This window comes from Lissotriton vulgaris, chromosome 7 (genome assembly GCF_964263255.1).
Source record: "Lissotriton vulgaris chromosome 7, aLisVul1.2, whole genome shotgun sequence".
Lineage (NCBI taxonomy): Eukaryota > Metazoa > Chordata > Amphibia > Caudata > Salamandridae > Lissotriton > Lissotriton vulgaris.
Window position 1 is genome coordinate 1,353,096,391 of NC_141695.1, and position 27,769 is coordinate 1,353,124,159.

General features: G+C 40.8%; 1 protein-coding gene across 1 annotated transcript in view; it reads left to right on the plus strand.

The window, feature by feature from the left end:
• LOC147703684 (perforin-1-like) overlaps positions 1-27,769 on the plus strand; it is a 434,024-nt gene that overhangs the window by 72,907 nt on the left and 333,348 nt on the right. Inside the window, exon 2 of the transcript XR_015297309.1 lies at positions 10,531-11,134. The gene's annotated coding sequence lies outside the window, so the exon portion shown is untranslated. The remainder of the gene's footprint in view (positions 1-10,530; positions 11,135-27,769) is intronic.

The following is a 27,769-nucleotide window of genomic DNA, read 5'->3' on the forward strand; positions in this document are numbered from 1 at the left end:
CCTAAAAGATGCCCTGGCATTACCACTAAAAGTGGCTGGAATCAACGATTGGGGCCAGCTGATGTCGGAGAACTCAATAGAACCTTGGGAATACCTAGTAGAAATCACTAATTCATCAGTGTCAAAATTCAAATACTACCAACTCACAAGCTGGGCAAGCTCACTAACAGATAAAAGAGCAGGAAATATAGACCTGGAGAAGGAAATGACGAAGACTACCCCAATAAAGAAGGAAATATCAAGATGGTATTGGGCTCTAATCGCTGCAGGAGAAGAGAATTTCTGGATCCCAGAGTCAGTCTGCAGTAAAGACATAATAGAGCCGGACTTGCAAAACTTGAGGCAGAATTCACTTGGAAAATGCTGGTCAATCATCAAACCAGCACGCCTGAAGATAAATCACTTATTCACAATGCATAGGGCATACTGGACACCCAAAAGTTTATCAAAATTCAAAGAAGCCAGCGTAAAGTCCTGCCCCAAATGCGGGCTAGAAAAGGCGGACGACCTGCACATGTTCCAAGGCTGTCCCCTCTTGGCCCCCTTCTGGCAGGAAGTTGGTAAGACGTTATGCCGGGTATTGGGAAAATATCTAGAAGTAAGTACAACTCTAATTATTTTCGGGATTAATACCAAGGTTGATCTGAGCGAGGAGAGGTTAACTAGAAAACAGGAAAATCTATTATTTATATTAACACTTCTTGCAAGAAGAGAGATATGCCTGAACTGGGTTCAACTAGTACCACCATTACACGGGGACTGGCTAAATTCTATAATAACAACACACAAAATGGATAGGAAAGGAAAGCCCACCAAAAAATCTAATTTCTGGGAGGTTTTGGAAAACTACCATGCTCTCAATACGTAAGGTAATGAAGAAACGCAAATAAACATAACACGTCCAATGATTGAAGCGGTGACAATATTTCAGACGGGAATCATTCCCGCCGAGTAGCCAGGAAGGCTAGCTCTCCCCCCCCCCGATACAAAGAATTATTGATTATGGTAAAGGATACAGGAGGACTAAGTCTGACAGATCCAACATAGGGATACTCTCCGTTGCCGGAACAGTAAAACTGAGAGAGTGAAGGCACATTACCTGGATGTCACAAGTTCCGGTCATACTCCTTATACATTCACGCGCAAAATGAGGATGATAAAAAAAAAAGAAAACTAAACATTTTAAAAATGAAAAAAATAACATACATATTACAATTTTTACAAATTATTATCAACACAAATATTATTTATATACCTAAAAAAAGCACACTATTCCCACAAACATAACAGCCAACAATTAAAATGTAATTGTAATAAAAAGGTAGTACACAATTATCATTTTAAATAATACAAAATAAAACAAATTCCATATTATTTTTAGTTATGGTTACTTAAATAACTTCTCTGCACACTAAACAACACACACCTAACAGATAACTTAACAAATATGATAAGTTCACAATTAACATCATTATCAATTAAATAATTAATTATAAAGTAATAATTAATTAGCAATACATTATTTCTTAAGTAACTTCCCACCCTGTCACCCTAAAAAAATTACAGCCCACACCTGACATATAATTGAAAAAAATCTTTATGACACAATTTACATAATTAATGATCAATTAATTAATTTACTTCCCAGTCTGTACCCCTATAAACCCCACAACTCACACCTAAAACATAACTTAAAAAATGTATTAATTACATAATTTGCATAATTATTCATCATTTTTTTAAAGAGTTTTTTTATAGCGCAAACTTGACCCGAAACAGGTATCAGAGCGCTTTACATAGCACCAGTTCCATTACATGAGGACACACATTCATTTTTGTTAAGCATGGGGAGATTAAGTGATTTGCCCAGAATCACAGGATGTTTTAGCGTCATTACCAAGACTCGAACCCAGTTCCCCAAGTCCGAGGTCGAGCGCCCTAGCCGTTAGGCCAACTCCTCTATTTAAATAGTTAATTAATTAATAATTATTAATTAATTTAAATAAATATACTTCTCATCCTATACCCCTACAAACCCCGAAGCCCGTACCTAAAACATAACTTAAAAAATAATTAATTACACAATGTACATAATTAATTATCAATTAAATAATCAATAATAATGAAAAATGTATTTATTCATTAATTATAATTAATTTAGTTCCCATCCTGTACCCCTACAAACCCCAAAACCCGCACCCAAAAAATTATTAATTACACAATTTACATATTTAATTATCTATTAAATAATTAATGATAATTAAAATTATTATAAATGAATTACAATTAAATTACTTTCCTCCCTATACCCATACAAAACCCACAGCCTGCTGTGACACTAAAAATTACAATAAATAATTTAATTCAATTAAAAAGCAACACAAATTGTGTAAACTATTTTACAAAAAACATTAACAGTAATTATACAGACACTTTATAACATATACAATTAAAACATATATTAAACTACATGAAAATAATAAAAAAATGATATTATTAACAACAATATTTTAGTAAATGATATTAACATCACAGATATTTTTAATTTTGATATTAAGAGCATAGATACTTTTGTCGAGGGGGTCCAGGAGGACAAAGAGGGGGCAAATCTGTAGGACCTGTTCCCTTACAAAGGAGCACAGCGAGAACCAATATTGTCCAGATGATTATCATGTCAAGCAGATCTCACAGCCATACACATTATATTAGCGGGTGACGTACTAGGAATGCGCCCAAACTGGCCATAGCTGCATCTCTACAACCAAGATACAATCATCACATTAGCGACTCGCAGGGGGGAAGGCGGGGAAAGAAGGGGTATGGAGCCAACATGATCTATGACTATGAAGCACTCGGATGAGTAATTGCTAGATAGGTCTTTAAACGAGTACATAATGAATGCTAAGTTAGACATTCTTGAACTGCTCTGATGTTTTTTTAAAATAGATCAATAAAATCTGTTAAAAAAACATAGATACTATTGTAAACAATACTGACAACATCGATATTTTTTACATTGATATTACTTACCTTAGAAAATCGATATTCTTGTCAGTGATATTCCTGCATCATGATATTTGTGGAACACGATATTAAAAACTCAATATTTCTGAATCTCAACATCTTTTTACTCAGTATTTTGGTAGAATACCATAGTGTGGCCTTTGGCTCCTCTCTGCATAATCTGCGGCAGTAGTTCCACGAGGGGCTCACTGGCAAGGTCGGCTTTAGCGCTAGTGCTGCCAAGTGTGACAATGTTTGTTGGAGCCCCCACAAGAAACCTCTTTCTCCACAAATTCCCTCACTACCACACTCCACCAGTGCCCCTCATCTTTCCATAGCCCCTTGTTAACATGTATTTAATTTGCTTTCCGTGCTACTCATACAAGTGTAGGATGTCAGAGCACTTTACATCACACACACATTTTACAGCACAATGAATCATATATGTGTAAATCAGTCTATGGAAATGTTACATAAGAAAAATAGGATTGTAAGGCGTAGGAGTCACAAGTCACTGATGCTACTATGCACTCGGTTTTAAGTGTTTCGTTATGGAGAAGCACAGACTCAAATTTAAATTGTACTGAAGTGTTTGGCTTTACTAATAAGAATGTATTTCTACCTAAATGAACCCATTTTAGCAACATTAGGTTAATGAAAGACTGCAGAACAAAACATAACATTCTAATCTCTAGCATGCATGCGGCTCTTTGATGACAGTCCAAAGCTCACTGTGCTATATTCAGGTTGTAACTTATCATCATCATCAATAATCTTTATTTCGGCTTAGTTGCCATAAAAGATGAAACAAACAATAATACATGTAAAAACAAACATTTGCTCCCCTGACAGATAAACAAAGCAAATTTTGTTATAAACCATTAGCCTAAATCCTTGATACAAATCATCATACAAGAGGCTGTAATGAGTCAGTTGAGGCAATATAAATATAGAGGGTAAATACATGCTGATGATGTTTAGAATTATACAAATGGTCTGCAGCCCTGGGTGCAAAGAGCTGTAGAGAATACATTAAAACATTATAATAGTTAAGAGATAATTAGATTTAAAAAGGTTAAAATTGTAAAATTATCCTGCAACCCTGGAAAGCAAACGTCTTCTCATCTGCCAGAAGGTTTCCAAGTATTTGGCTACCGCAAACACTATCATGCTAGAAAGATCCGATTTGAAAACCCTATATGCCTGCAGGCAATGAGTAAAGCCTAGGTTTTTGCAGGCCGGAACTATCCACTTCCTTCTTACATGCCCATACGTTCGACAGAAAAACAGTATATGCAGCTCGGTTTCCTGATCGTAGTTGCACCCAGGGCAATGACTCAAGGGGGGGTCAGACCATTTACTAGTGAAGGCTCGGATTGGCAAACTTCCGTACCTCCACTGTAGGTACAGTTTCCTAGTGTTGGATGGATAAATTACATCTAGGATTCCCTCCAGCTTATAAGTATCTTGATCTTTAGAAAGGAGTCGGTCAGGGTGCCTGACTTTATGCCCTGTCTCTGTGCCACAGTTTTGCTTTCTCGTAAAGTAGAAGTAGCTGTTTCCTTGAGACCGTGAAGCAGGCAGTCGCAGGGTAAAGCCACAAATCAGATAATCCCATGCGCATAAACTCGCTTTTTATGTAGCGGAACCAGGGGATGTTCCCTGCGCTCGGATAGTTCACAATCTCCAGGAGCTCAGACCTATAGCTTGCCAATGCCGGAGTGGTCCAAACTCTACGCCAAAAAATTAGAGGCCTCACTGCCAGATCTTCATCAAGTGGCCTTAGACCCAAATCTAGCCTCATTGGCAAAAGGGGTGTACTAGGGGGGAGAGTTAAAAACTGCCTAATAAATTTGTTCTCCGTTACCGCTAGCTTACGATTACACGTGTGGCCCCAGAGTTCACTGCCATACATGATCGCTCCCCTAACTTGCACTCTGTAAATCTCTAACGGGGGACCAATTGCCTAGATGGTAGATTTGTTTTTGTTTACAAGGGCAATAACACCTCCCGCCATTTGGGCCAATTTAAGATGTGATTTTGTTTGGTGGTGACGCCAGGACATGTGCTCGTTTAGGGTCACCCCTAGATATTCAAAAGTTCGGACCATCTCTAGCCTATTTCCGCCAATGCAAGGGTTAGGGCGTGTTTTTTGTGGGGGATTAAAAATCATATACTTGGTCTTAAGAGCGTTAATCTTAAGACCATGGATTCCACAGAATTCCTCAAAACCCTTAAGGATTCGTTGAATCCCCATGGGTGTCTTAGAGAGAAGCAGGGTGTCGTCAGCGAACATGATCGCCGGCACCCTGCTTCTGGCGAGTTTGGGGGCATCACCATCCAATACCCCATTTAGAAGGGAGATTACCCCATTGACATAGAGGCAGAACAGGGTCGGTGCAAGCACACAACCCTGTCTTACCCCCCTGTCAACGGCGAATCTATGAGATAGAGCACCATCTCGGCCACATCTAACCTGTGCATAGTTATTTGTGTGCAGGCGGATAATCATGTTTAATAGATTTTGTGGTACCCCCATATTAAAGAGGACGGACCAAAGTTTTCTACAGGGAACGAGATCAAATGCCGCCCGTAAATCTACGAAAATGGTATAGAGGCTGCCACCCTCCATTTTTACCGTTTTCCAATATAGAAGAGCCAAGCGAAAAATGTGGTCTAAAGTGGAGACTTTCTTACTGAAGCCCGCTTGGTAAGGGCTCAGAACGGAGTGTTCAAGCATCCACTCCAGCAAACGGTCCAAAATTAGCTTTGCGAAGACCTTTTGGAGAACATCTATTAGGCTAATAGGCCTGTAATTGGCTGGGAGCAGAGGAGAGCCCTTCTTGAAGATAGGTACAATCTCTGCTCCCAGCCAGGTACTAGGCACCTCCATCCCACCCAAAATTGAGTTAAAAAGGACCTGAAGGTATGGAGCCCAGACAGTTGGTTCATGCTTGAAAAGGTCTCCGGGAAGCCTGTCCAAACCCGGAGCTTTCTCCACTCTTAGTTTTACCATTGCAGCACCAACCTCCCCCACAGAGAATTCCTCATGGGCCAGTTCCGGATTAGGGCCTTTCAGCAGATTAGGTATGTCCTCAGGATAATCTATGATATCCGGGGAATAAAGAGTGGCGAAGTGGGCCTCCCAGACACTATGGGCAATGTTAGCTTCTACTGCTGGTGTCGGGTCCGCGGAACCATTTTTAACGATCTGCCAGAATTTCCGGGCATCTTTCAGACTGAGAGCTCCCACCATTTCGGAACACTTTTCGTTATCCCACTCAGTCTTGGCAACCTGTAGTTGATGTCTGTATTCTGACCTTTTTGCCCTAACCAACACGATGCTAGCCCTTTGCTTCATAGCCTCAAGAAGTTCAGCTTTGGCCTTCCTGCAGGTTGAGTTATACCACAAGGCTTTTGTAGATTTGCTAGGCTTTTTTAATACACGCGGGTTCAGCACCTCTGCTATTGCGATGGTGAGCTCCAAGTGGAGATCACCAAGGGCAATATGTTTCTCCGCTGACGGGCTTAATAAGATGAGCTCTTCTACGCTTTGTAGTACAGGTAAAATTGTGGCATAGAGCCGAGAAATAGATGCAGGGTTCTCTAGGACTTTTGCCCATCTTATTCTGCATCTATCACTAGAAAGCGTCGCGCTATGGTCAGAAGGGGTATTGGGAGTCTGGTTCTCAATAAAAGGGCCTGGAACCTGGAAATTCAAGACCAATGGATTGTGGTCACTTTCATCACGTGGGGTTACCTGAAAACTCTTTACCAGAGCCCAGTTTCGGGTTTGCACAAAAATATAGTCTATACGTGACTCGCTCCCTAGTTTGTTATAGGTGGGTTTCGGGGGAATATCCCCGCTAACCCGCCCATTAAAGGCCCTAATGGAGTTATTGAGAGACAGGGCCATAATTTGGGTAGCAAGCGGTGTCAAGGACTTAACTGGTAAGCCCCAAACAGGTGGTATATCCCAAAGATCATCCTCCTCCAGTGTGGTACCTTGCAGAAATGCTGGCAGTGGCTCGAATTGACAATTAAAGTCACCCCCTACCACGTACGGAATGCCTTGGGGGATAGACTCAAGAAAAAGAGATAGGTCCTCAATTGTACCTGAATCCCTAGTCACGCCCGTTGGTCTTGAATTTACATTGACTAGTATAAGTTTAGCCGCATTGGGCCATTCCAATGCCACACTTTGGATATCCGCGGATTTTGTCTCCAATTCCGTTGCAGAGCATCCCAAGTGTGAACCCACCCAAATGAGTAGGCCACCTGATAGGCGTCCCTTCCCACCCCATTTTGCCTCGATAGAAAATGAGGCAAAACCAGTGCGGTGATAGTCTTCCCTGGCCCAAGTTTCCTGGAATAGGCAGACATCTTGTGGGTCAATAAATGACCCACAGTCTGGCGAGTTGATTTTGTTTGCTAAACCTGCGAGATTCCAGGAAACAATTGACAGAGAGCCGAATTCCCTGTTCTGTATTATTCTAGGCTTCTTAGCCCCATTTACAGCCAGAGAAGCTAATGCCTGCATTGCTAGTGGGCTACTTGGTCCTGTTAGGCGTATCCTATCCTCACTATTTGTATTTGAAGGGGAGACCGGTGAGCTCATTTGACTTTCAATTACAATTTTCTCAGCTGCTAGTTTAGGGAGTCAGTCTACACCCTCCAGGTCCATTAGAGGATCAAACCTATTGTGGAGCAATAAAGGTTGCACTGGCCTATGGAATGGGTTTGCTCCACAAAATCCTCTCTGGCAGTAGGTTGAGAAAGATTTTTGGGAACCATTGTACATACCCCTTGGGTAAAAATACTCAAGGCCCAGGGATTGGATATCACCCTCTTGGCCAAATCTGGGTACTCTCCGAATATAATCTACAGCCCAAATGTCTCTGAAATTCACTATGATGCAGTCCCCTTCCAGGTCTTTAGGGTTGTTACCCACCCATTGTACCCTTCTGACACCCAATATCTCTGTACACGAGGCTGGAGGAAGGGTCCTATTTCTATCTAGCCAAAAGACCACCTTATTCTTTAATTCCCTATGTGATTCAAAATTTCCATCCCCCAGAGATCGCACTCCCACTAAAACTTTTGTATAGGGTGCACCCTCTGGGGGTAGGTTTACGCTAGGGAGTTGGACTTTACTAGCTTCCTTATTCTGCTGGAGTTGCCTAATTGGCCTTCTGTCTGAAGGTAGACCACTGAATAATGGCTGAGCTGCACGTACCGGTTCCATTACCTTCCCACCCTGTCTTGTTGTACCTACTTGGTTCTTCATTGCAGTCTTTGGAATAGGTGTATTTAATGTTTTCTTATCTGTTTTTTTTAGGTTCCTCTGCTGCAGCCCCAGCAGTTGCAGTACTGGGGCCCGAGCCCTTTTTAGTAAACCCTGATGATCTAATAGGGGCATTACCCTTGGCCAGATCAGCTAATAGGAGTGTATTTTCTCCAACCTGCTTTTCTATCTGATCTAGCTTAGAGTTGATCATTCTGGTTCTTTCTAGAAGTGGCAACATAAGGGCCTTCATCAGGATCTCGATTTTGTCCAGGAGATCACCTTCAGGGACTGTTGGGCAAACAAAGGGGATAGTAACATCTGTGCCAGGCCTAGGAGAGATAGAGGGTTGGGGATCCGCTTTCGGGGATGAATCCATTAGTGAACGGCCCCTTCTTTTCCTGTTATTGATTTTTGGCCTGTCTGGAGAACCTTGAGATAAACTGTAGACAGATTGGATAACAGGCCCTGGGGAATTATGCACCCCAGCGGTATCACTGCTGGGGGCTGGGCTTAGGGAAGATAAGTTTAGGCTCGAGCTGTCTGATACATCCCCAACATCCACCAGCCTAATTTCATCCCCTGCGATGTTGGTTGGCGCCGGGGAGACCGTCGTGCCTATGCGCCCTAAAGAGGAGCGCTTCCCTGTTACTAAATCCAGGGAGAGACGTTTTTCAACATAGGCAATTTCCTTTTCCAGTATGGTGGAGGCTCTCTTGAAGAAATTATCCAGAGTGCCAGTAACCACCCCACTGGAAGTAGGGATTGCTACATGACGGTTTTTCCCAGACCGTAGAGACATAATACTAGTAACCAAAAACAGCCCACAGTTATGAATAACAATCACACTGGTACCTGTGGGCCTTCAGAGTATAACATAACATAATTTACTGGAGTAACCACACAGGAAAAAGACAGTAAAAAATAAAAAATAAAAGAGGGGTGGCCCAGCCCGGCCTTGATCATCCTTGGACGGCCTTAGACGGCCCGCCCTTTGCCCGGGCTTCGCCCGGAGCCCGCCCACGCGCGACCCGCGGTGCGGGAGCGTTGGACTGGTATTATACTTTCTGGGCGGTATGCGTGGCCGCGTAAGGTGTGGGGCAGGAAAAGAACCCAGGTGCGGCCGATTAAGGTGTTGCTTGGCCCCCTGGTCCTCGCAGTCCCGCTGCACGCCCGTTGGAAGGTCCTGATTCCGTGATCCTGGGTCAGCGTGCAAGAGCGGCAATGTCCCTGTGCTTCAAAGAGCTCGTTCAGTCAACCCGGTAAGGAGCCAAAATAAACCACCAGTGTCTGCAGCCTCGAGCGGCACCCCTTGTAACTTATAAAACAGAAGTAACAAAATGATGTCTGAGACAAAAACAGTGACCTCCTGAGCGATCCCCAAAAAATACAGTTTGGTGATTTGCCTGGTTCATGTTCTTCTGCAGCAGACATATTAACTAACCTTCTGAACTACTGTATCTTGAAAGACAACTAGACAAAATTCCAATCTCTCTCCAGCAAGAACATTAATCACCAGATTTAGCTTGACATTTTTATTGATACCTGAAAACTGGTGGGCACACAAGGAACTCTGCAGCAGGTGTGTTTTAAACCTGCGTTATTTCTAAATAAGCCCCTATCCCCAGGTCAGCAGCAGCATCGGTCGCGCTGCCCTAGCCACTGGCATTCATTTTTTGGAACCAGCTCCTATTTTTAACTGAGAGCAAAAGAGAAAAAAAGAGGAAAAGAACGAGGAAGAGGAAGACAGAAAAAGCGATAAAATAAGAAAGATGGGATGCAAAAGAGCCCGTAAAATTGAGATATAGCGGAGGAGGGAGTGTCCAGTGGTGGATGTTGAGGCATGGGGTTGAATCTGGACTCCGTTGCCTTCGTTTTTGATGTCCCCAACATTCTGTAGTGCCAGCCGCAAGCTTCTGAGCAAAACTTTGGCGGCTACATACACTTGCTGTTTCACAATCTAAGCACTAGCACCTCCATCATATCTCACACTGTTAGCTGTAATATTCTTCTTCCCAAGGAGTGCTGCCATTACAATAAATTTAATTTTTGCTTTGTTTTCTGTTGCGGCAGTATGTTGAATGTTTTAGACAGTACTCAAAGTGCAAGCCAGACCTAATGACTGCACCATTATTCTTAGAATTTTAGTGAATCCTGTACATGTGTCTTGCTGCTTATAAATGTAGATATCTTTTCTAATGTAGCCATGATTTCTAACGGTACATTTCTATGTGCACCAACAGGAGACATACAGAGCACTCTGCTCGAAGCTCGAAGCTCCGCCCAGAGAGGCACCGCTTGCACTCTTCTCACCATGAGCAGCCATTTTGGATTGCTGTTGTGTTGCTGGATGCTCTGCCTGACATCTCCTAAGTTGTCTGGGGTGGAGGCCGGCTGCCGGCGTGGAAATATTAAGGAATGTGAAGCAAATCCATATGTGCCGGGGCACAACCTAGGTGGAGAAGGGTTTGACGTCACCAAACTGGAAAGGAAGGGAGCCTATGTTATTAACATGGAGGACACGGGAGACAGAAGCGCAGGCTGTAAACTGTGCAGGAACAAAATACAAGGCAACAGATACCAGAAGATACCCAAGCAAGTTGTTGACTGGCGCATCGTCACGAGGCACAGCATGAAAGCGACATCCAAACTTCATGAGTCGAGCACTTCTGTAAAACAATCGCAAACGGAAGCCATTAACAATAACTGGAAAATTGGCCTCTCGACTAGCGTTGTATCAATTGCAGTAGCAGGCTCCCATTCTCGCTTGTCTGAATTTGCAGAGAAGAGGTCGAGTTCTGCGAGGTACAACTATATAAGCCAAGAAGTGTTGTGCACATATTACAGGTGAGTTGAGAGTACATCCATGTTGTGGTGTGCACTTGTTAAGGGCGATGGAAGGAAGGGAAGATGGGCAGCTTGTGCATCTGTAGGACAGAGCAAAAAGCTGAGCCCAGAGTATTTGCAGAGATTGCAGTTGAGATGTACATTACAATGTTTTTAATACTGTTGGCCTTTTCAGGGAGGGAGGGAGGTCTCGCCTGTCTTTCTTTCTCTTACTGTGGATCGAAGCATGATGATATAAAATAAGCCCCAGCCCATTACTGAGCTCGGACTGGTTCTGGTCCCGCAACACTGGAGAATGTAAAATAAAACTAGACCGTGCGTCTACTGGATTTATCTCACAAATATGCTACGTCGCAAAAGGCGGGCACATTCGCTATGAATACAAGATAGAGTGTTATCCAGGCTTAAGTGGTTCCAAGTGCAGCGAGTTGTCTCCCCCCTAGGGGACGTTCTGAGGCTAAACAGACCATTCTTTATAGCAAAGGAAGCGAAGACCAAGGTCTTCTTCAGCCAGCAGCAGAACCAGGTATAGCTAATGTTACAGCTTTACTGTACGCATTAATTGCCGTAAGTACTGCCACACTTCTCTGTAATTTCCGCAAAGCTTTACTGGGTAACAGCCATCGGAGAACAGCACAGTAAGGGGCCTATTTTTGGGATTGTAGTGCAACGCAGTACAACAAGCCACCTTATGAGTCACAATATGTAGAATTTATCATTGGTAACAGAGGTCAAAGTAGGCGGGATCTGAGAATCACCACATGCCCATACTTTCTTAATTTATGAAAAAGCGTTCCCCTATTTTTTCTGAAATGGCACGTGTCCCGGGACGGTTAATTACAATAGTTTAAATGCTTCAGCTGAAGTGTCATTCAGGGAATCTCCTGTGCTGTGAAACCAAGAGAGGCAGACAACTAAACAATCAAGAACCCTTCTTGCCAGGGTGCCTGCTTGCCTTAAAGAAATGCAAATGTGCTCAACTGGCTAATCTGCAAATGTGCAGCGGGCTTGGGAGCCGGCACTGACTTTAATTGTGGGATTGACTTGAAGCTTTGTGATGACAGATGTATTGTTTTTGACTGGCAGTGCCACGGAGTTACTAGTTGAATTGTGAAGCGCATGCTTTTAAGGGACAGATATATATATTTTAAATGCTTTACATACAGTCTGGTCATTACTAAAATCTATATTTTTGGAGCACCATTTTATCTTTAGCCGTTTTGTAGCATTCTATATTATGTTGTGTGTAATGCAAGTTTAAAATATTGACTTACATATTCACAGTGCTTTCTGTCACAGGATGGGACCTCGTAGCGCTAAAATGACACAAGTAACTATTCCCCACTGCACCAACCAAGGTTTAAATCTGTAGCTTTTTGGTTACACATTCACCTCTGCTGTGTATTAACTAATATATGTTTCATAATGCACTGTAGTGCATTTCCCACTGATTAACTTGACTATTTTAATTATTCTCCATTTAAGCTGCACCTTTTTTTTCAAAAGTAGGACCCTGAAGTTGATAGACCAAAACAAAAAAATTGACAGAATATTTAGACCCAGATTCTGAAAGGTTTAGCGTTACTTTTTTAACAATAACAAGATGTCAAACCAATTTAGGGATTTGCAAATGCGTTGGTTTGTATGGAAAAGTAACGCAGAGCAAAATGCTGTTCTGCATAACTTTGTTTTAAGAGGGTGTTATATGGGTGGTGCATGGGCGTTCCCATGCAACCACCCATGTTTTTTTATGCCAAACCAATTCACTAACATTAGTGAAAAGCGTTTAACACCAAAAATTAACGCCACTGAAAAGCAGGCGTTAAACAAAGAAATGTTTACACTTCTCCGTGCCTTTCTGACTTTGCATGAGTGCTGCACTGTGCAGTACACATACAAGGTAGGAAATGCTTTTGGATATGTCTAGGCATAGTAACCTATGCTAGACTCAGGCACACGGCCTAGCGCCTCGGCGCTAAGTAGTGAGCTTGATGCACAACAGCTGAAATCAGCTCCGGCGCTAGGGAGAGGGATGGAGAGTGACATTTCTCTGTCAATATGGTGCTCTCCTGCTCCCTCCCTATCATGCAGCGCAGCCTCTTAGGAGGCTGCTCTGCGTTGCGTGACAGTGTTCAGAATCTGGGTCCTAGGTTTTCTTTAGCTAAACATTTGACCCCGCCCCTGCGCTCACTGGCTCACCCCCATTGCATGCAGCATCATAGTTCCCATCCTTTTAATGCACTTGGACCGCTGATTGGTAATTATAATACCACAGGGTCCACAATGCTTTATTATGCAGTTTCAGTTCAGCCGGAATTCCTGTAGTAAACACTTTCGAGCAAGGAAAAACATCACTATTGCCAACTACTATTTAAAACATTGTCCAGTGATAATGATAAATAGTTACCACCTTAAATACGACCACAACTGGGTGGGCCTTCAAAGCAGCTAAAACTGTAACCAGTGTGAAACGTTTAACCTTTGTTGGGTGTGATCACTAAACCGTCAGGGAAACGCCCGGTGCCCTCTAGGGCCAGTCCGGCCCTCTAGATATGGCGAGATTGTATCGCGAGGCTCCTGTCTTCAGAATCCATAAGGGCACCTGTAATTTTTATCCCTCGTGGAATTCTGTTCCCAGTGATAGGCATTTTAGTCAAAAGAGCTTTGGTTAATGCACGGCGAGGCATTGTTCTCAGCAGAATAGCAATTTAATCTTCTAGAAATTCTATGTGGCCCATTGGATCATATCCAGGCGTGTATGATGTTACTTTTTGTTAAATTTAGTCAGATAAATGTGCAGACATTTAGTGGGTGAAAAAGGGCCTTCCAAACCTGGGACGTGCATATTTCGGTAAGGAATGCCCAAAAACCTACTTGATGGAGGAAGAACCATTGTGTAATCATTAATGCACTCAATACATAGCGAACCACGGGGTATTCGATTTTATATGGAGTAATATTTATCACCAACCCCTTTATGGCACTCATAATAAGGGGCTACATGTTCTTTGCCGCCGAAATGTCACACTGCATAGAAAGGCTCAGTAAAATGTAAATGTGCAGAGGAAAATCTTGCATACATTTTCCAACATGTACTTATGCCACAAATATGCAACTAGTATGACTTGCACTCCAAGAGCCTTGCTTGGCTGAGATGGTTTCAGTTAATGTGAAATTATCTTGGGCTGAGGAAATATCGTAGAGCTGATAAATGAAAACCAGGGAACGTTGCAACCTTGGCAGAGGGCAAAACAGGAAAACGTTGCTTATTCACCCCCCAATCGTATAATTTTTTCTTTTAAATGGCTTTGCTTTTTTCTTGGTGTTGATGTATGTTATCAATTACTGTTTATTCGCATGCTGCATCTTCAAGTTCCCAATAAAAATGAACAGTTGCTTCGAGCTTCTTCTCGGCTGAATTTTCTTCATGGTTTTATTTTTTTTAAACATTAAATGTGGGTCCACATGTTTTTCTCAGGAGTCTGCCACCCGCACAGCAGAATGCCTGATTACCAAAGCTGCCTCACTTTGATTCCTCCTCCTGAATCTTTCTTCCACCTTCCTGTATTATCTTTTTATCGCATCCCTGCAGGTTTTTTTTAATTCTATTTTTCCTATCTTTCTCTTTCCTCTTCTTTCTCCCTTCTATGCCTTTCTTTCTCTTGCTCTGAGTAAAAGTGGTGATGAAAAGTCCCTGGTCACAAAAAGGAGTGCTGGTGTTTACCCCCTGCCACAACTGGCATACATTGAACATTGCATGCATCCATCGAGCTGATCTGAAGAGAACTGGGACGCTGGTCAGCCAATAAGACATTGGAGATGTCCATTGGAGATGTCCATTGGAGTTCTGTATAGAGTTAAATCACACAGCTGCTTGATAATGGTGCTTCCATGGCAACTGTACAAAGCACCTGATGATGTTTTGGAAGCCATTAAGACTTTTCAGAGAAACATTGAGAGACATGGGAATAATTAGAAATCACATGGGGAGACATAGTTGTCTGGAGGTAAACAATGCTTGTTTTGGGGGATACATGTGTTAAGGTCTGTCACTACAGTGTAAGGAATGAGATTAATTCAGTGCATGGACGTCATTTAGGGGTCATCAGTGGTCGCAGCTGCTGCCCTTTGCAACCTGTGTCACTGCCTTTGCGACCCCTGCCCTCATAGGTTGCAAAATCAGTGCCAAGAACACAGCAGCAGCTCCGCATTCCTTATTGTCTGCTCATTGTTCATTTCACTAATATTGAATAATATTATATTATTCACTAATAGTTTAATAAAAAATCGAACACACTTAGCTGGAACGGTACCTTTGGTGGCAGCTTTTGTAAGTAAAATGACCTTACATGTACATTGTATGTGTGCTTGTGGGTGAGAGTGTGTTTATGTGCGAGAGCATGTGTGTGTGTGTGTGCGTCCATCTGTCTGTGTAATTATGTGTGTGAGTGAAAGTAAATGAGAGTCAGTGACGGGTAGTGTGTGAAATGGGGTGAGATTGAGGTCCATATTTACTATTGTTTGATGCAAGACAATGCTGCACCAAAGTTGCTTCGCTGACTTGCGTCAAAGGGAGGGAGAAAAAGTGAACCATATCTATTATGATATGGTGCATTTTTCTCTCCCTGTGAGCGGGTGCGCTTTTGGCAGCCACACACTAACATGCACAGACTTGCGCCATAGTACAAGGGTGTGTGCGTTCTCTAAAACTTAAGTTTTATACTGGATGGGGTCCCATTTAGTGCGAAAAGTATGCTTTAAGGCTTTTACCACTTTGTATGTGTGCTGTACAATGCAGGGCACATAAAAAGTTGGAAAACTAAGATAAATTACAACATTTCTCTTTGAAAATCCTGCCTCAAGGAGTTGTAAGATTTTGTTGCAAATTTCTGTCTAGCAATGCTTAGATTGAAGTTTCTGTCAAAACCCAAGGATGTTTGATGGGAACGATCAGGCACAAACCATGGAACACTTCCTTGGTGCAAAATAATTCAAAGCAGCACATAACACAATGTTGTGTTTCTTTGGGATACTATCCAGAGCAATTCAGGATTTGTGTGGGATAGTAAATCCCACCATAGCACTTTGCGTTGGGTTTGTGTCACAAAAGTGACGAAAACATGGTACAAAGCTATGGTAAACCTGGGTCTGAGTGTTAGTAGTTCAGTTCAGTTCATTTAGTCTTTATTTGATAATTCTCAATCACAAAAGACACAATACAAACATAAAAGTGTCATAAAATATCATTTGGACATGAATGGGAAGGAGAGAAGTACACCAATTTTGTTCCCTAAAATAATTGTCAATTAAAAAGATAAAAAGATATATTTTCCTTATTGTGCCTTAGAATCATACAATTCATTACACAATTTAATATCATCATTATCGGAAAAAAATCCTAACATTAACCTAACAATTAATATCCAAACCATAAACTTTATTTTATAAATTTTTTTTTGAACAAGGCAGTAGGAAATCATGAAATCATTGGTACAGAATTAAAAACAAAAACATTATTCACATCTAGATTTTTTAACTATCAGACAATTTTCAGACAATTTACAAGAGATAAAACTGGAAGAAAAAGAGAGGATTAAAAGGGAAAGAGACTATTATAAAAACTTACAAAGTCCTTGTACAAAAAAACGCAATTTTTAGAGAACAATATCACTGCAAAAAAGTGCAAAAACTGCAATAAAGTGCAACTGCCAAAGGAGATATAATCCAATAAAGTGCAATTTTAAAGTGCTTAGTGCAATAAAGTGCAAAAACAGCTATTATAAAGCAGCAATATTACAAAAAAAGTGCAAAAAGTTCACATTCCCATCTACCTCCTTATCATCTTCCTTTCAACAATTCCAGATTCTCAAAATATTTCCAATTTCTTTCAAATCTTCCAATGGCTCCCACCCTACCTGCATAAGTTTTTTCGAATTTACATGTTCTTCTCATTTTCAAGTTTCAAGTTTATTTATTATGTTTCGGCTCTCAACAGAGGGCCACATAAAACACATACAATTATACAGAAATAGTTACGATGGAAAACATAGGTTACATAATTAAAGAACCACAGCTTTATCACTGGGTAAGCAGGGAACTAGCACTTCTCCAGGAAATATTTAATAAATATCTAAAAACCCCCTGAAAAAGTTAAAAATTCTAAAACAGAACATTTCATTTGGCGGACAGTAAAGTGCATGGAAAAAAGTTTTAACATTTAAAATTCCCAGTTGTAAACAAATTGGTTTTAACCACTTAGAACGCAGAGGGCGCAATACTGGACAAATAAACAAGACATGATTACGATCCTGTATGGCATTACTACAAAGATTACATATCGGGGATACACCATACCATTTCGCAATGAGGTAATTAAGGGGGAGCAGATCATGTCTTAAAAGGTACCACAGTCTACGGACTTTATGGGGAATATTCCAAATAAGGTATTGTTGGGCCAGTTTTGGTGTATATGAACTTAGCAATAACTGCCTTTCTTTATTCCCTTGTTTAGCAAGCATGTCCATCTTAAAACTGAGTTCCCATGAGGCACTTTTTAATTTTGACTTTAGTTCGGCAGGAGTAAGCAAAAACAGTGAGCTCTCATCCAACTCCAATAGATTTACAGCTTTTCTAAAGTTCTTAACCAACATTGAGAACTCATTAAAGTGGCCCAAAAGTTATTTTTTAATAGCATCCCGTAGGGTATCAGGGTTACTTCTTGCTAAACAGGCTACCCACCTTACGAGGGCAATTAGCCCCTGTACCCAACAACTACGAAGTCCGAATTCTAGCCTGCATGCGGAGACTGAGCAGGCTGTATTTAGGGAAGAAATTCTTCTTAACACCTTTCCTTCTATTTTGTGCAGGAATTCCCAATAATTTAGGTCCACTAGTTCTAATCCATAAAGTAACGTGGCAGGGATCTTTGCTCTGAATACCTCTAGAAATAGTGTGAAGTGTCTCTTCCCTGTAGCATTATACAGAGACCTTAACCCCATACCATGAGCCAAAGCTTTATGAGAAATGTGCTCAATGTGGGGTTTCTCACTTAAATTTGATGAAATTATCTTACCCAAAAAGGTATAAGTTTTAACCACTTCAAGTTTTTGTCTTCCTATGGCCCAACCATAATTTTCAGATCTACATTTTTTCTTTCCAAAAATACACATTATTTTACTTTTCGAGACGTTAATCTTCATATAATGTGTTTCTGCAAATTGATTTAATGCATGCAGACGGTTGGACAGGCCCTTTGGTGTTAAATCTAGGACAAGGATATCGTCTTCTCATTTTATTGAACCATTGTAACTGTGATGGAATCACCACGGATTTCCAATTCTGAAGGATTAAAGACCGTGCAACTATACAGAAAATAAAAATAAATACTTCTTCTGTTTTGTCAAACCTGCTCCTCTCTTTACATATGCCAAACAGGGCCACCTCTGCTTCCGGCAAAAATACTTTCCCAGTTGCCAACTCCATATCTACGAATATTCCCTTCTAAAAAGATTCCAACTTCGGGCAGGAAAAGAAGATATGGCACCATCCCCTCTGCCCCATAGCTTCACATCTAAAACACTTAGTGCTTGATGTAGGTAACTCTAATTTACAGACTCATAAATACCGAATTTTACCGATTCGGTATTTATGAATCGGTAAATTAGAAGGAGGGAGATGTAGGTAATTTTTTATTTTGAATTACCGAATCTGTAACATTCGGTATTTACCGATTCGGTAAATACCGAATCGGTATTGCCCATTGATTCCTATGGGCCTTGAAGCCCATAGGAATCAATGGGCAATACCGATTCGGTATTTACCGAATCAGTAAATCCTGAATCCTGCAAGGGTGCAGGGGGTGTTACTTTGACACCCTCTAGCACCCCAAGTACAGGCTTGTGTGACATGTGGCACACATACATGCCCTAAGGGCATGTCTGTGTGTCACATTGCACAGGTGTGCATGCACACCTGAATTCTGTATTTTACCACCCAATAGGATTGGGTGGTAAAATACCGACTCTTAAGGGCCTGTGGCACTCTTAGGAGTGTCAGCTACATATGGATTTACCAAATCGGTAAATATACAGATTCGGTATTTTACCGATTCTGTAAATTTACCGATTCGGTAAATTTACAGAATCGGTAAAATATAGGCTCCCTACATCAGAAAACCCTAATACCGATCGGTAACAGACGAATTCGACCGTTACGGACCGGTATTAGGGCTTCTACATCTGGCCCTTATTCACAACTTCCGGGAACATTCTCTCCAGGGCCTCCGGGGTATAACACGCGATCCAACGTGATAAAAAAGACATTCTTTTGTAATTATCCGCCCGAAGTGCTTTATTGCCCAGATGGCACAATAGCTCCCAATCCTTATCTGTAAGAGCACACTGTGTCGAGGGGCTTATTTTCTCTAGATGTCTATCAATTACAGGAGAAGAACTAGCAAAGTAGAGCTTTTTATACCAAAATCCTATGCCTTTATTTTTATCCCCGTACAAGGCTGATATCAAAGCAGTGGAAGAGATGAACAGGCCACCTATCTCTTTTCTAATAAAATAAACCATTTGTAAATACTCTAAAAACATAAGTCGCCTGGAATTATTCATTCTGTTTAAAATCTCCTGCCAGCTAATTACCTTATTTTGTACAGACAGATGTCTTAATTCCCTAAACCCAGAAAGTTCCCAATCTTTCAGATGATTCGAGGATATCTTAAGACCCATTTTGGCACATTCAGACAAGCTCAAATAATTAGAGCCATGTTTTTTAAAAAGGAGCAGTAATCTCGCTGTATACACTTTTAGCGTCTTATATCTTGATTTCTTAGGGAGCTTAGCAGTTTTTAAAAAGATAGGAATTTGAGAACCAGCTTCCTGTATCATTTTTTCTAGAAAGAAATTATCTCTTGTCTGTCTAGTCCTTAATAATCCTGCCACAATATCAAAAAAGGCTGCTTCATAATATGTCTTGAAATGGGGGAGAGCCAAACCACCTTGATCAACAGCCAGTTGAACGACCGATAGCTTGACTCTTGAGGCTTTTTGTTCCAAATAAAACCTCTCAACATGGTTTCGAGTTCATTAAAAAAACAATATTAACTTTAATTGGAATATTGCTAAACAAAAATATAAGCAATGGCAATACAATCATTTTGACTAGTGACACTCTACCAATCAATGACAATGGGAGCAAACACCATTGATCTAGCAGATTCCTTATTTTATTCTTCATTTTAATATATTACAAGGCAAAGAGTTTTTCATACTCTCCTGTCACATAAATACCTAAGTACCTAATCGGGTCCCTTTTTTCTGCTTGGGGCTGAAGATAAATCGGAAGAAAATCTATACTTGTGTTTAATACAAGAACTTCAGTTTTTTTTCATTAACCTTATTCCCCCCTATTTTTTCATAATCCTTGAGTTCCTTCATAAGACTTATGATGTTTTCTTTTTCAGGAGCCAGATAGAGGATAATATCGTCGGCAAACAATTTTAACTTAGCCACCCCGACGATGGGGGGTAAAATAGCAATATTATTCCTTATTCTTGTTACTAAAGGTTCAATAAAAAAAGTAAAAAGCAAGGGAGACAATGGGCAACCTTGCCTTGTTCCCCCGATTTATTTTAATCTTTCCAGCATGTTTAGCATTGATAATTATGGGGCTGATGCCCCTTCAAAGATATTATTTATCATTTGTATAATTGAAACAGGGAATCCAAATTGACCCAGAGAGAAAAAAAAGTGCTGACCAATTAACTAGATCAAATGCCTTTTCTGCATCAATCATTAAAATACACGCAGCTGTCGAACTTATATTAAAATAATCTAGAGCCTGTATCAGAAATTTTGTATTTGCTGCCATATACCGACCCGCAATAAAACCCGTCTGATCATGATGGATTACCTCCTGAGCTGCTAAAACAAATCTTTGCGCCCAGATTTTCATCAATACCTTGTAATCAGAATTCAGTAAGCTGATCGGTCTATAGGAGATCACATCTTCTGGATTTTTTTCCTTTTTAACGAAGCTAATAATTGTAGATTCTTTGAATTCTGGGGGGACCTTTCCACCTAATCTAATGTGATTAAATACATTTTTAAGAGGTTCTTCAAGTTCCTTAGTAAACACCTTATAAAATTCGATAGGGAACCCATCCTGTCCGGAAGCCTTTGCTCCCGATGTTGCCCTTATGCTGTTGTGAATTTCAATAGAGCTTATTTCACTCCTCCACCTGGTATTCCGTGGAGTAAATTCTCTCATAATGATCCAGAAATATTTTGGCAATTCCTTCACTCTGAGTTTCTACTCCACCTTGAGGATCTCAAATTTTTAAAATGAAGGATGACTCTTGTTTCTTTCTAATAGAATTAGCCAAAAGCTTCCTCACCAATTGACTCTCTTCGTAGACCCTTTGCTGAAAGGCCTTTGAACTATTTATCTCTTCCAAGGTGGAAAAATCCCTTAAAAGAGTTTTAGCCTGCTCCCATTGATTCGGCTGCTGATTAAGCTTTAGAGCATATTCCCTCTTGGCAGCACTCTGAAGAGCGGATATTTTACGCTTACGATCATTTGCCTTGTTGCTAGAAAACGCAATGATTTGCCCCCGTGCGGTTGCTTTAAATGCACCCCATACAGACAAAGGTTCAGCTGAATGTTTGTTCACTTAGGAAAATTCGATCACCCACTCTTTGAACACTGAAACCCAATCCTTGCTCTGAAGAAGGGTGCGATCCAGCTGCCACCTGGGGCGCTCCCCTTCCGTTCCTCCTATAATAAACTCAACTTCGACCCTCCCATGATCTGAAAAAGGGTTACATCCTATCAAAGTTCTAGATATTTGAAGTGATCTGGAAGTCAGAAAAAAATCTATTCTGGATGCTGATTGAAACCTGTTAGAATAGCAAGTTATGCCTCCCTATCTAAATTCCAAGAGCGCCAAGAATCCCGCAATTGGTATTCTGACAGAAGTGCTTCAAATATACATTTTGTCTTAGGTTTTAATTGCTTTTTGTTCTTGTTAGAAGTGTCCTTCCTCAAATCCTGGATGTAACTGAAGTCTCCTCCTTATATGATTTGCCCTGGGTTGCCCCTTAAAATCTCACTAATTTCCCACAAGCCTGAAATATCATCAAGGATGGGGCCATAGTAGTTCACAAAGTTAAAAAAAATCCCAACAGCTTTGCTGTAACCCAAAGCCATCTGCCTCTAGAATCTCTCTGAACCTGAAGGATTTCCCAGGGAAGGTTTCTTGCAAAATACACAGCAACTCCCCTTTGGGCAATCCCTGCTGAGGAGAAAAACCTATGAGAAAAATATCTCGGCAAAAACAACTTCGGGGTATCCAAACCATAAACGTGGGACAGTTGATGTCTAAAGCATTATTCCACTTTGCCGTAAAGGATCTTAGCGGAAGGGTGCCCACTCTAAATTGGTGATATAATTTCCTATTACCAGGTTTCGTGATAAAATTCCAATAGGCTTCTGCTCTTGTTACAAGCTTGTTCTCCAAGAAGATATCTGTTAGGGAGCTACTACTCACAATTGAAATGGTCTTTTTACTGATCATGTCCCAGTAGAGTACTTTGTACTAGTTTTTATTAGGAAATAAATTCACTATTGGGTCTTCCCACAGGTGGCTGAGCCCCATGTCAAACTGAGTGCCCTTGATCTTTTGTAACCATTTAATTTTAGAAAACAAATCAGCTTTTATAATGTGCATTTCTGCGATAGCATAGGATGCTAACTCTGGTGTCATCCATAGCCTCCTCCAATAGGCTTGTCCAATAGTCTAGGGGTCTGAATCCTGCAGCCTCATCAAATGAGATACAACCTAAGTCTAACAGCAGGGGCTTAATAGGGGTTGATTGGAGCAGGGAGGTTAGTGATCTCAAAAACGTATTTTGTGCAAGGACTAGGGGGGATACATTTTCGAATCCCCAGAGCTCTGCACCATAAATTATAGATGCTCTGATTTTCCCGTTGTACATCGTTAGTGCCGGCCCCACCGGTTTAGTATATGAAAGTCTGATTTCTTTAAGTAGGGCTCCTGTAGCTGATTGTGCCTAAGAACTAAAAGATCTAACTGGGATTTCCAGTTCATCCTCCTACCCATGGTTACTCTGAGGTATGTAAAGGTATCAGTTTGTTCCAAAGGTGCATTGTTCATTTCTACTCTGCCTTTAATGGTTTTTTGTTCATGCAACACCATGAACTTGGTCTTATCGACGTTAACTACAAGTTCATGGTCGTTGCAGAATTCAGTGAATCTATCAAGGGCTTGTTGCAGACCAGATTGAGTTTTAGACAAGATTAAAGTATCGTCTACAAACCTTAAAAGTGGAACCCTTGATCCGACAAGAGTTGGAGCATTGGTTGGAAAGTTGGTATAATATATGATAACCTTATTTATAAACAGGGAGAATAGGGTAGGGGCAAGAACACACCCTTACCGCACTCCCCTATGAACTGGGAAGCAATCTGTTAATTCTCCCTGTTGTCCCCACCTTACCTGGGCATAATTTGCCTCGTGCAATTTAATGATAAAACTTAAGAGCTCTGGTGGCACCCCAGCCTACTTCAGGGAATCCCATAGCTTATGGCGGGGCATTAAGTCAAATGCTAATTTTAAAACAACAAATTCAGCATATAGGGTCCCCCCTGCTAGGATCACAGTGCTCCAGTAGATCATCATAAATCTAAAAACGTGGTCAATGGAGGGAGAACATCATATCATTCATATGAATTCATGACCCTTATAAGCATCACCTTGATCACTGGAATTATTACAATGAATTCCTTAATTCCTTCAATTTCTAAATGTCTGACAGAATGTCTGAGTTAACTATATACCTCCTCAGATCAGTCTGACAGCTGTCCCCCATGTTTGTTTCACTTTCAGTTAAGCCCTGTATGGGCAATGTGCTTCCTGTCCAATGTTTACCAGTGTTGTCATTGGGTCTCTATTCTATCCTATGTGTACCCACATCTCTTTATCGCTATTCAATCATCTCAGGATTAAGGTCTGCATTTCTGTAATATATCTTGATTCCAACTGGTGCAGTTAGCGTATTCCATCCCCTCCTCTTTCATTGTAGGGGATCTGATCCAAACATCAGTATTATAAGATATCTCTGTTCCCTTGATGTGTAGTCAAAAGTGTCTAGAGACTGGATATGAGGTATCTGCATTTTTTATGGCAGTCTAGTGACTGGATATGAGGGATCTGCATTTTGTATGGCACACATATGTTCTAACACTCTCATTTAGGCCATTTGTACAGTACTACCAATATATGTATAATTACATGGGCATACTAGACAATACACCACGAAACTGGAGTTACAGTTAAGTAGCTTTGTGAAGAGTCTATCCCTCTTCTCAGGGACCTCATATTCCTTGACTTTCGTGCTATACTTGCACGCTTTGCACTTCAAACAGGGAAAGAAGCCTTTAATCTTAGGTCTCTCAACCTGTTTTTGTACAAAGTGGCTGTGCACCATCATATCCTTCAGAGATGTGCCTCTCCTGTATATCACTATAGTTCTGGGCGGCAGAGTATGACATAAGAAAGGATCTGTTTTCAAAATATTCAAATTCTTCACTACAATGTTGTAGAGTTGTGTTGAGTCAGTTGAATAGTTTGCAATTAGTCTTATCACATTTCCCTACATCTCTTTATTGCTCTTGTCTTCCTTCCGTAGTAGAGTTTTTCTATCTATTTCTTCTACTCTGTGCTCTGTTTGCTTCAATGTCATCTTTGAATAGCCTCTAGACCTGAATCTACATAGGACCTCATCCTTGGCCTTTATGTATGTGGTAAATATAGAACAGTTGCTTTTACTATGCAAAAGCTCACCAAATTGTATGATGTTGATTAACCTTTTCGGATGCTGACTTTTTGTGTGAAGAATGGCATTCCCTGATGTCGGCTTCCTGTATAGTGTAGTCTGTAACTTTCCATCCTGTATATACACTGTCAAGTCAAAAAAGGGAATGATGTTCTACTAATGTGGCCAGTGAACTGTAAGTTTAGGGAATTCCTATTTAATTCCCTTATGTATTCGTCTGTCGATTCTTGTGAACCTCTCCACACCAGAAACAAGTCTCTATATAATGCGCCAAAATGGCCACGTTCTCCATCCATTTATCCTTATCTTCTGCCCAGGCTACGTGCTTCTCCCACCAGCACACAAATAAATTGCGTAGCTGGGGTGAAGCACGTACCCATTGCAGTCCCCTGTTTTTGTCTATATAGTTGACCTGCAAAGAGAAAATGTTAATGTTGAAACAGAATTAAATGAATTCCAAAAGCATCATTTTATGTTCCTGCAGCTTCAGAGGACGATTTCCTTAGAAGTGCTCTACCGCTTTAAATCCTTTCACATGCGCTATACAAGTGTAGAGGCTTCTTATGTCCGTGATAATTAGGAGAAAGCCATTCTCCCATTGGATATCTTCAATTCTCCTCATGAAATCCATTGTGTCATTCACATATGAACTCAGATCCTTTACTAATGGGGACAAAAAGTAGTCCACATATTCTGATGCCCTCTCCAAGAGGCTCCCTCTTGATGAGACAATAGGTCTCCAAGGTGGTGATTTGAGGTCCTTGTGGATTTTCGGGAGATGGTAGAAATTTGGTATATCCGGATACTCAACCCCAAGGAAACAATATTCATCACGTTTCAATGTCCCTAGGTCTCGCCATTTCTCCAGGAGACTGTGAAAATTCAATGTACTCTCTGTGTATTGTTCCTTAGTGATCTGTTCATAACAGGTTGTGTCTTTGATTTGTCTTAGGGTTTCCTGTGAGTATTGCTCCTTAGTTTGTAAAACAATGTTACCCCCTTTATCCAAAGGTTTTATGATTAAATTGTTATCATTTTTAAGGCCAAGAATGGCTTCCCACCATTAGGTTATGTTTATTACTCTCCTTTTTCTTGTTCATGATGTATTCATTCCTTTTTCTATAATTGTTAAATTCCTTGATGGCCGCTTCCTCAAAACAGTCTATCGCATCATGGGGTGTTTTTTTGAATTAATCTGGATTTAGGCATGAAAACACTCCTTCCACCATCTTGGGAAATGCCAGCCCATTCAAAGGTGTCCAATATTCCCTCAGGAGTGTCTCTGGTTGGGCTTGTGGCATATTTATCTAGTTCATGCAAGATTTGTAAAGCACACGGTTCCCTGCCTATGAGAATCTCTGTTGTCTTTGTCGCTGTATCTTCCAGTTTTTCTTTCTCTGGGATGAATTATTTGTAGATATCAATGCGTTTCTCTGAATAATTCAAATTTGCGGTGGGGTGAAGTGTCAAGCCCAGTTGTAGAAACTCCAGCTCTGTTTCAGTGAGTTTTTTTTGTGAGGTTCCAAACCGTTAAATTATTTACAGGTATCCCCAGCTATGTGAATGTAGCTTCAATTGTGTAAACTATTGGAGGATATATATATATATATATATATATATATCCAACACGTCAAGAACCGGCGTAATCCTTCCTTAGATCACGGGCCCGTGATGAAGGAGTAATCTTACTCCGAAACGCGTAGGACGTTGTGTCTGGAATAAACCTGCACTTTGATAGAGGCCACGGCTCCTGTGTGATTCCTTGTCCGAGATCTAAGGAAGGATTACGCCGGTTCTTGACGTGTTGGATTTACGGGGGTGGCTACCCCTGCCGTGAGCCCGCCGAAACTAGAGGCTCGGGAACAGCCACAAACTTTGTGTATATATTGTATATATATATATATATATATATATATATATATATATATATATATATATATATATATATATATATATATATATATCAAGGCTCAACTCCTTCTCAACTTCAACGAAAAGAAAGGCAGCACTCCCGGGATTTCAGCACAGATGAGTATTTATTTTCTAGACAGACGCGTTTCGGGAAAACTCCCTTCCTCGGTGTCAAACATTCACGCTCTGCGTGGCGCCATTTTTAAGCAAGTATCTGGACCAAAAAAGTCAAAAACAAACGAGGGACAACCATACATCATTACATGCTGGAAGCGCCATTTGTAAGTGTAGAATGTTTACAGTTTACGCATTTACTGACAACAACAGATTACCTAGTTATCTATCACTGTATCATATCATCTAGCCGTGGATCGGCAATCGCGACCCAGCCGGGTCGCAAACTCACTTCTGTGCAACGTTTACAATAGAAAACAGTGTTTTGGGGACAAATTGCGCTAAACATTAATTTAGCGCCGTAAGAAGTATTTTTAGGGGTTACAAACATTCTCCCAGAATGAGATATTTCATTGTTCATGATTACAATTAAAAGACTCATTACTACTAGAAATCAAGCCTAGTAGTGATGTCACTGACCATGTCATGAATGATGTAATATGTGACATCATCAGCAGTGGATTGCGGGTGCGCGATATATAGTTATTGCATCTAACTATATATGCGAATTTCAATGGTTTTGTGCGAGTAAATTAAGGTTTTGTAAATGCTAATCCCTAACTATATATGGCCTAAAACCTATGGTTTTTTCAGTGAATATAAATATATATATATATATATATATATATATATATATATCCACAGAAATGGCTCCAACACTTGCAGTCCAATGGCGCTCTTAACACCG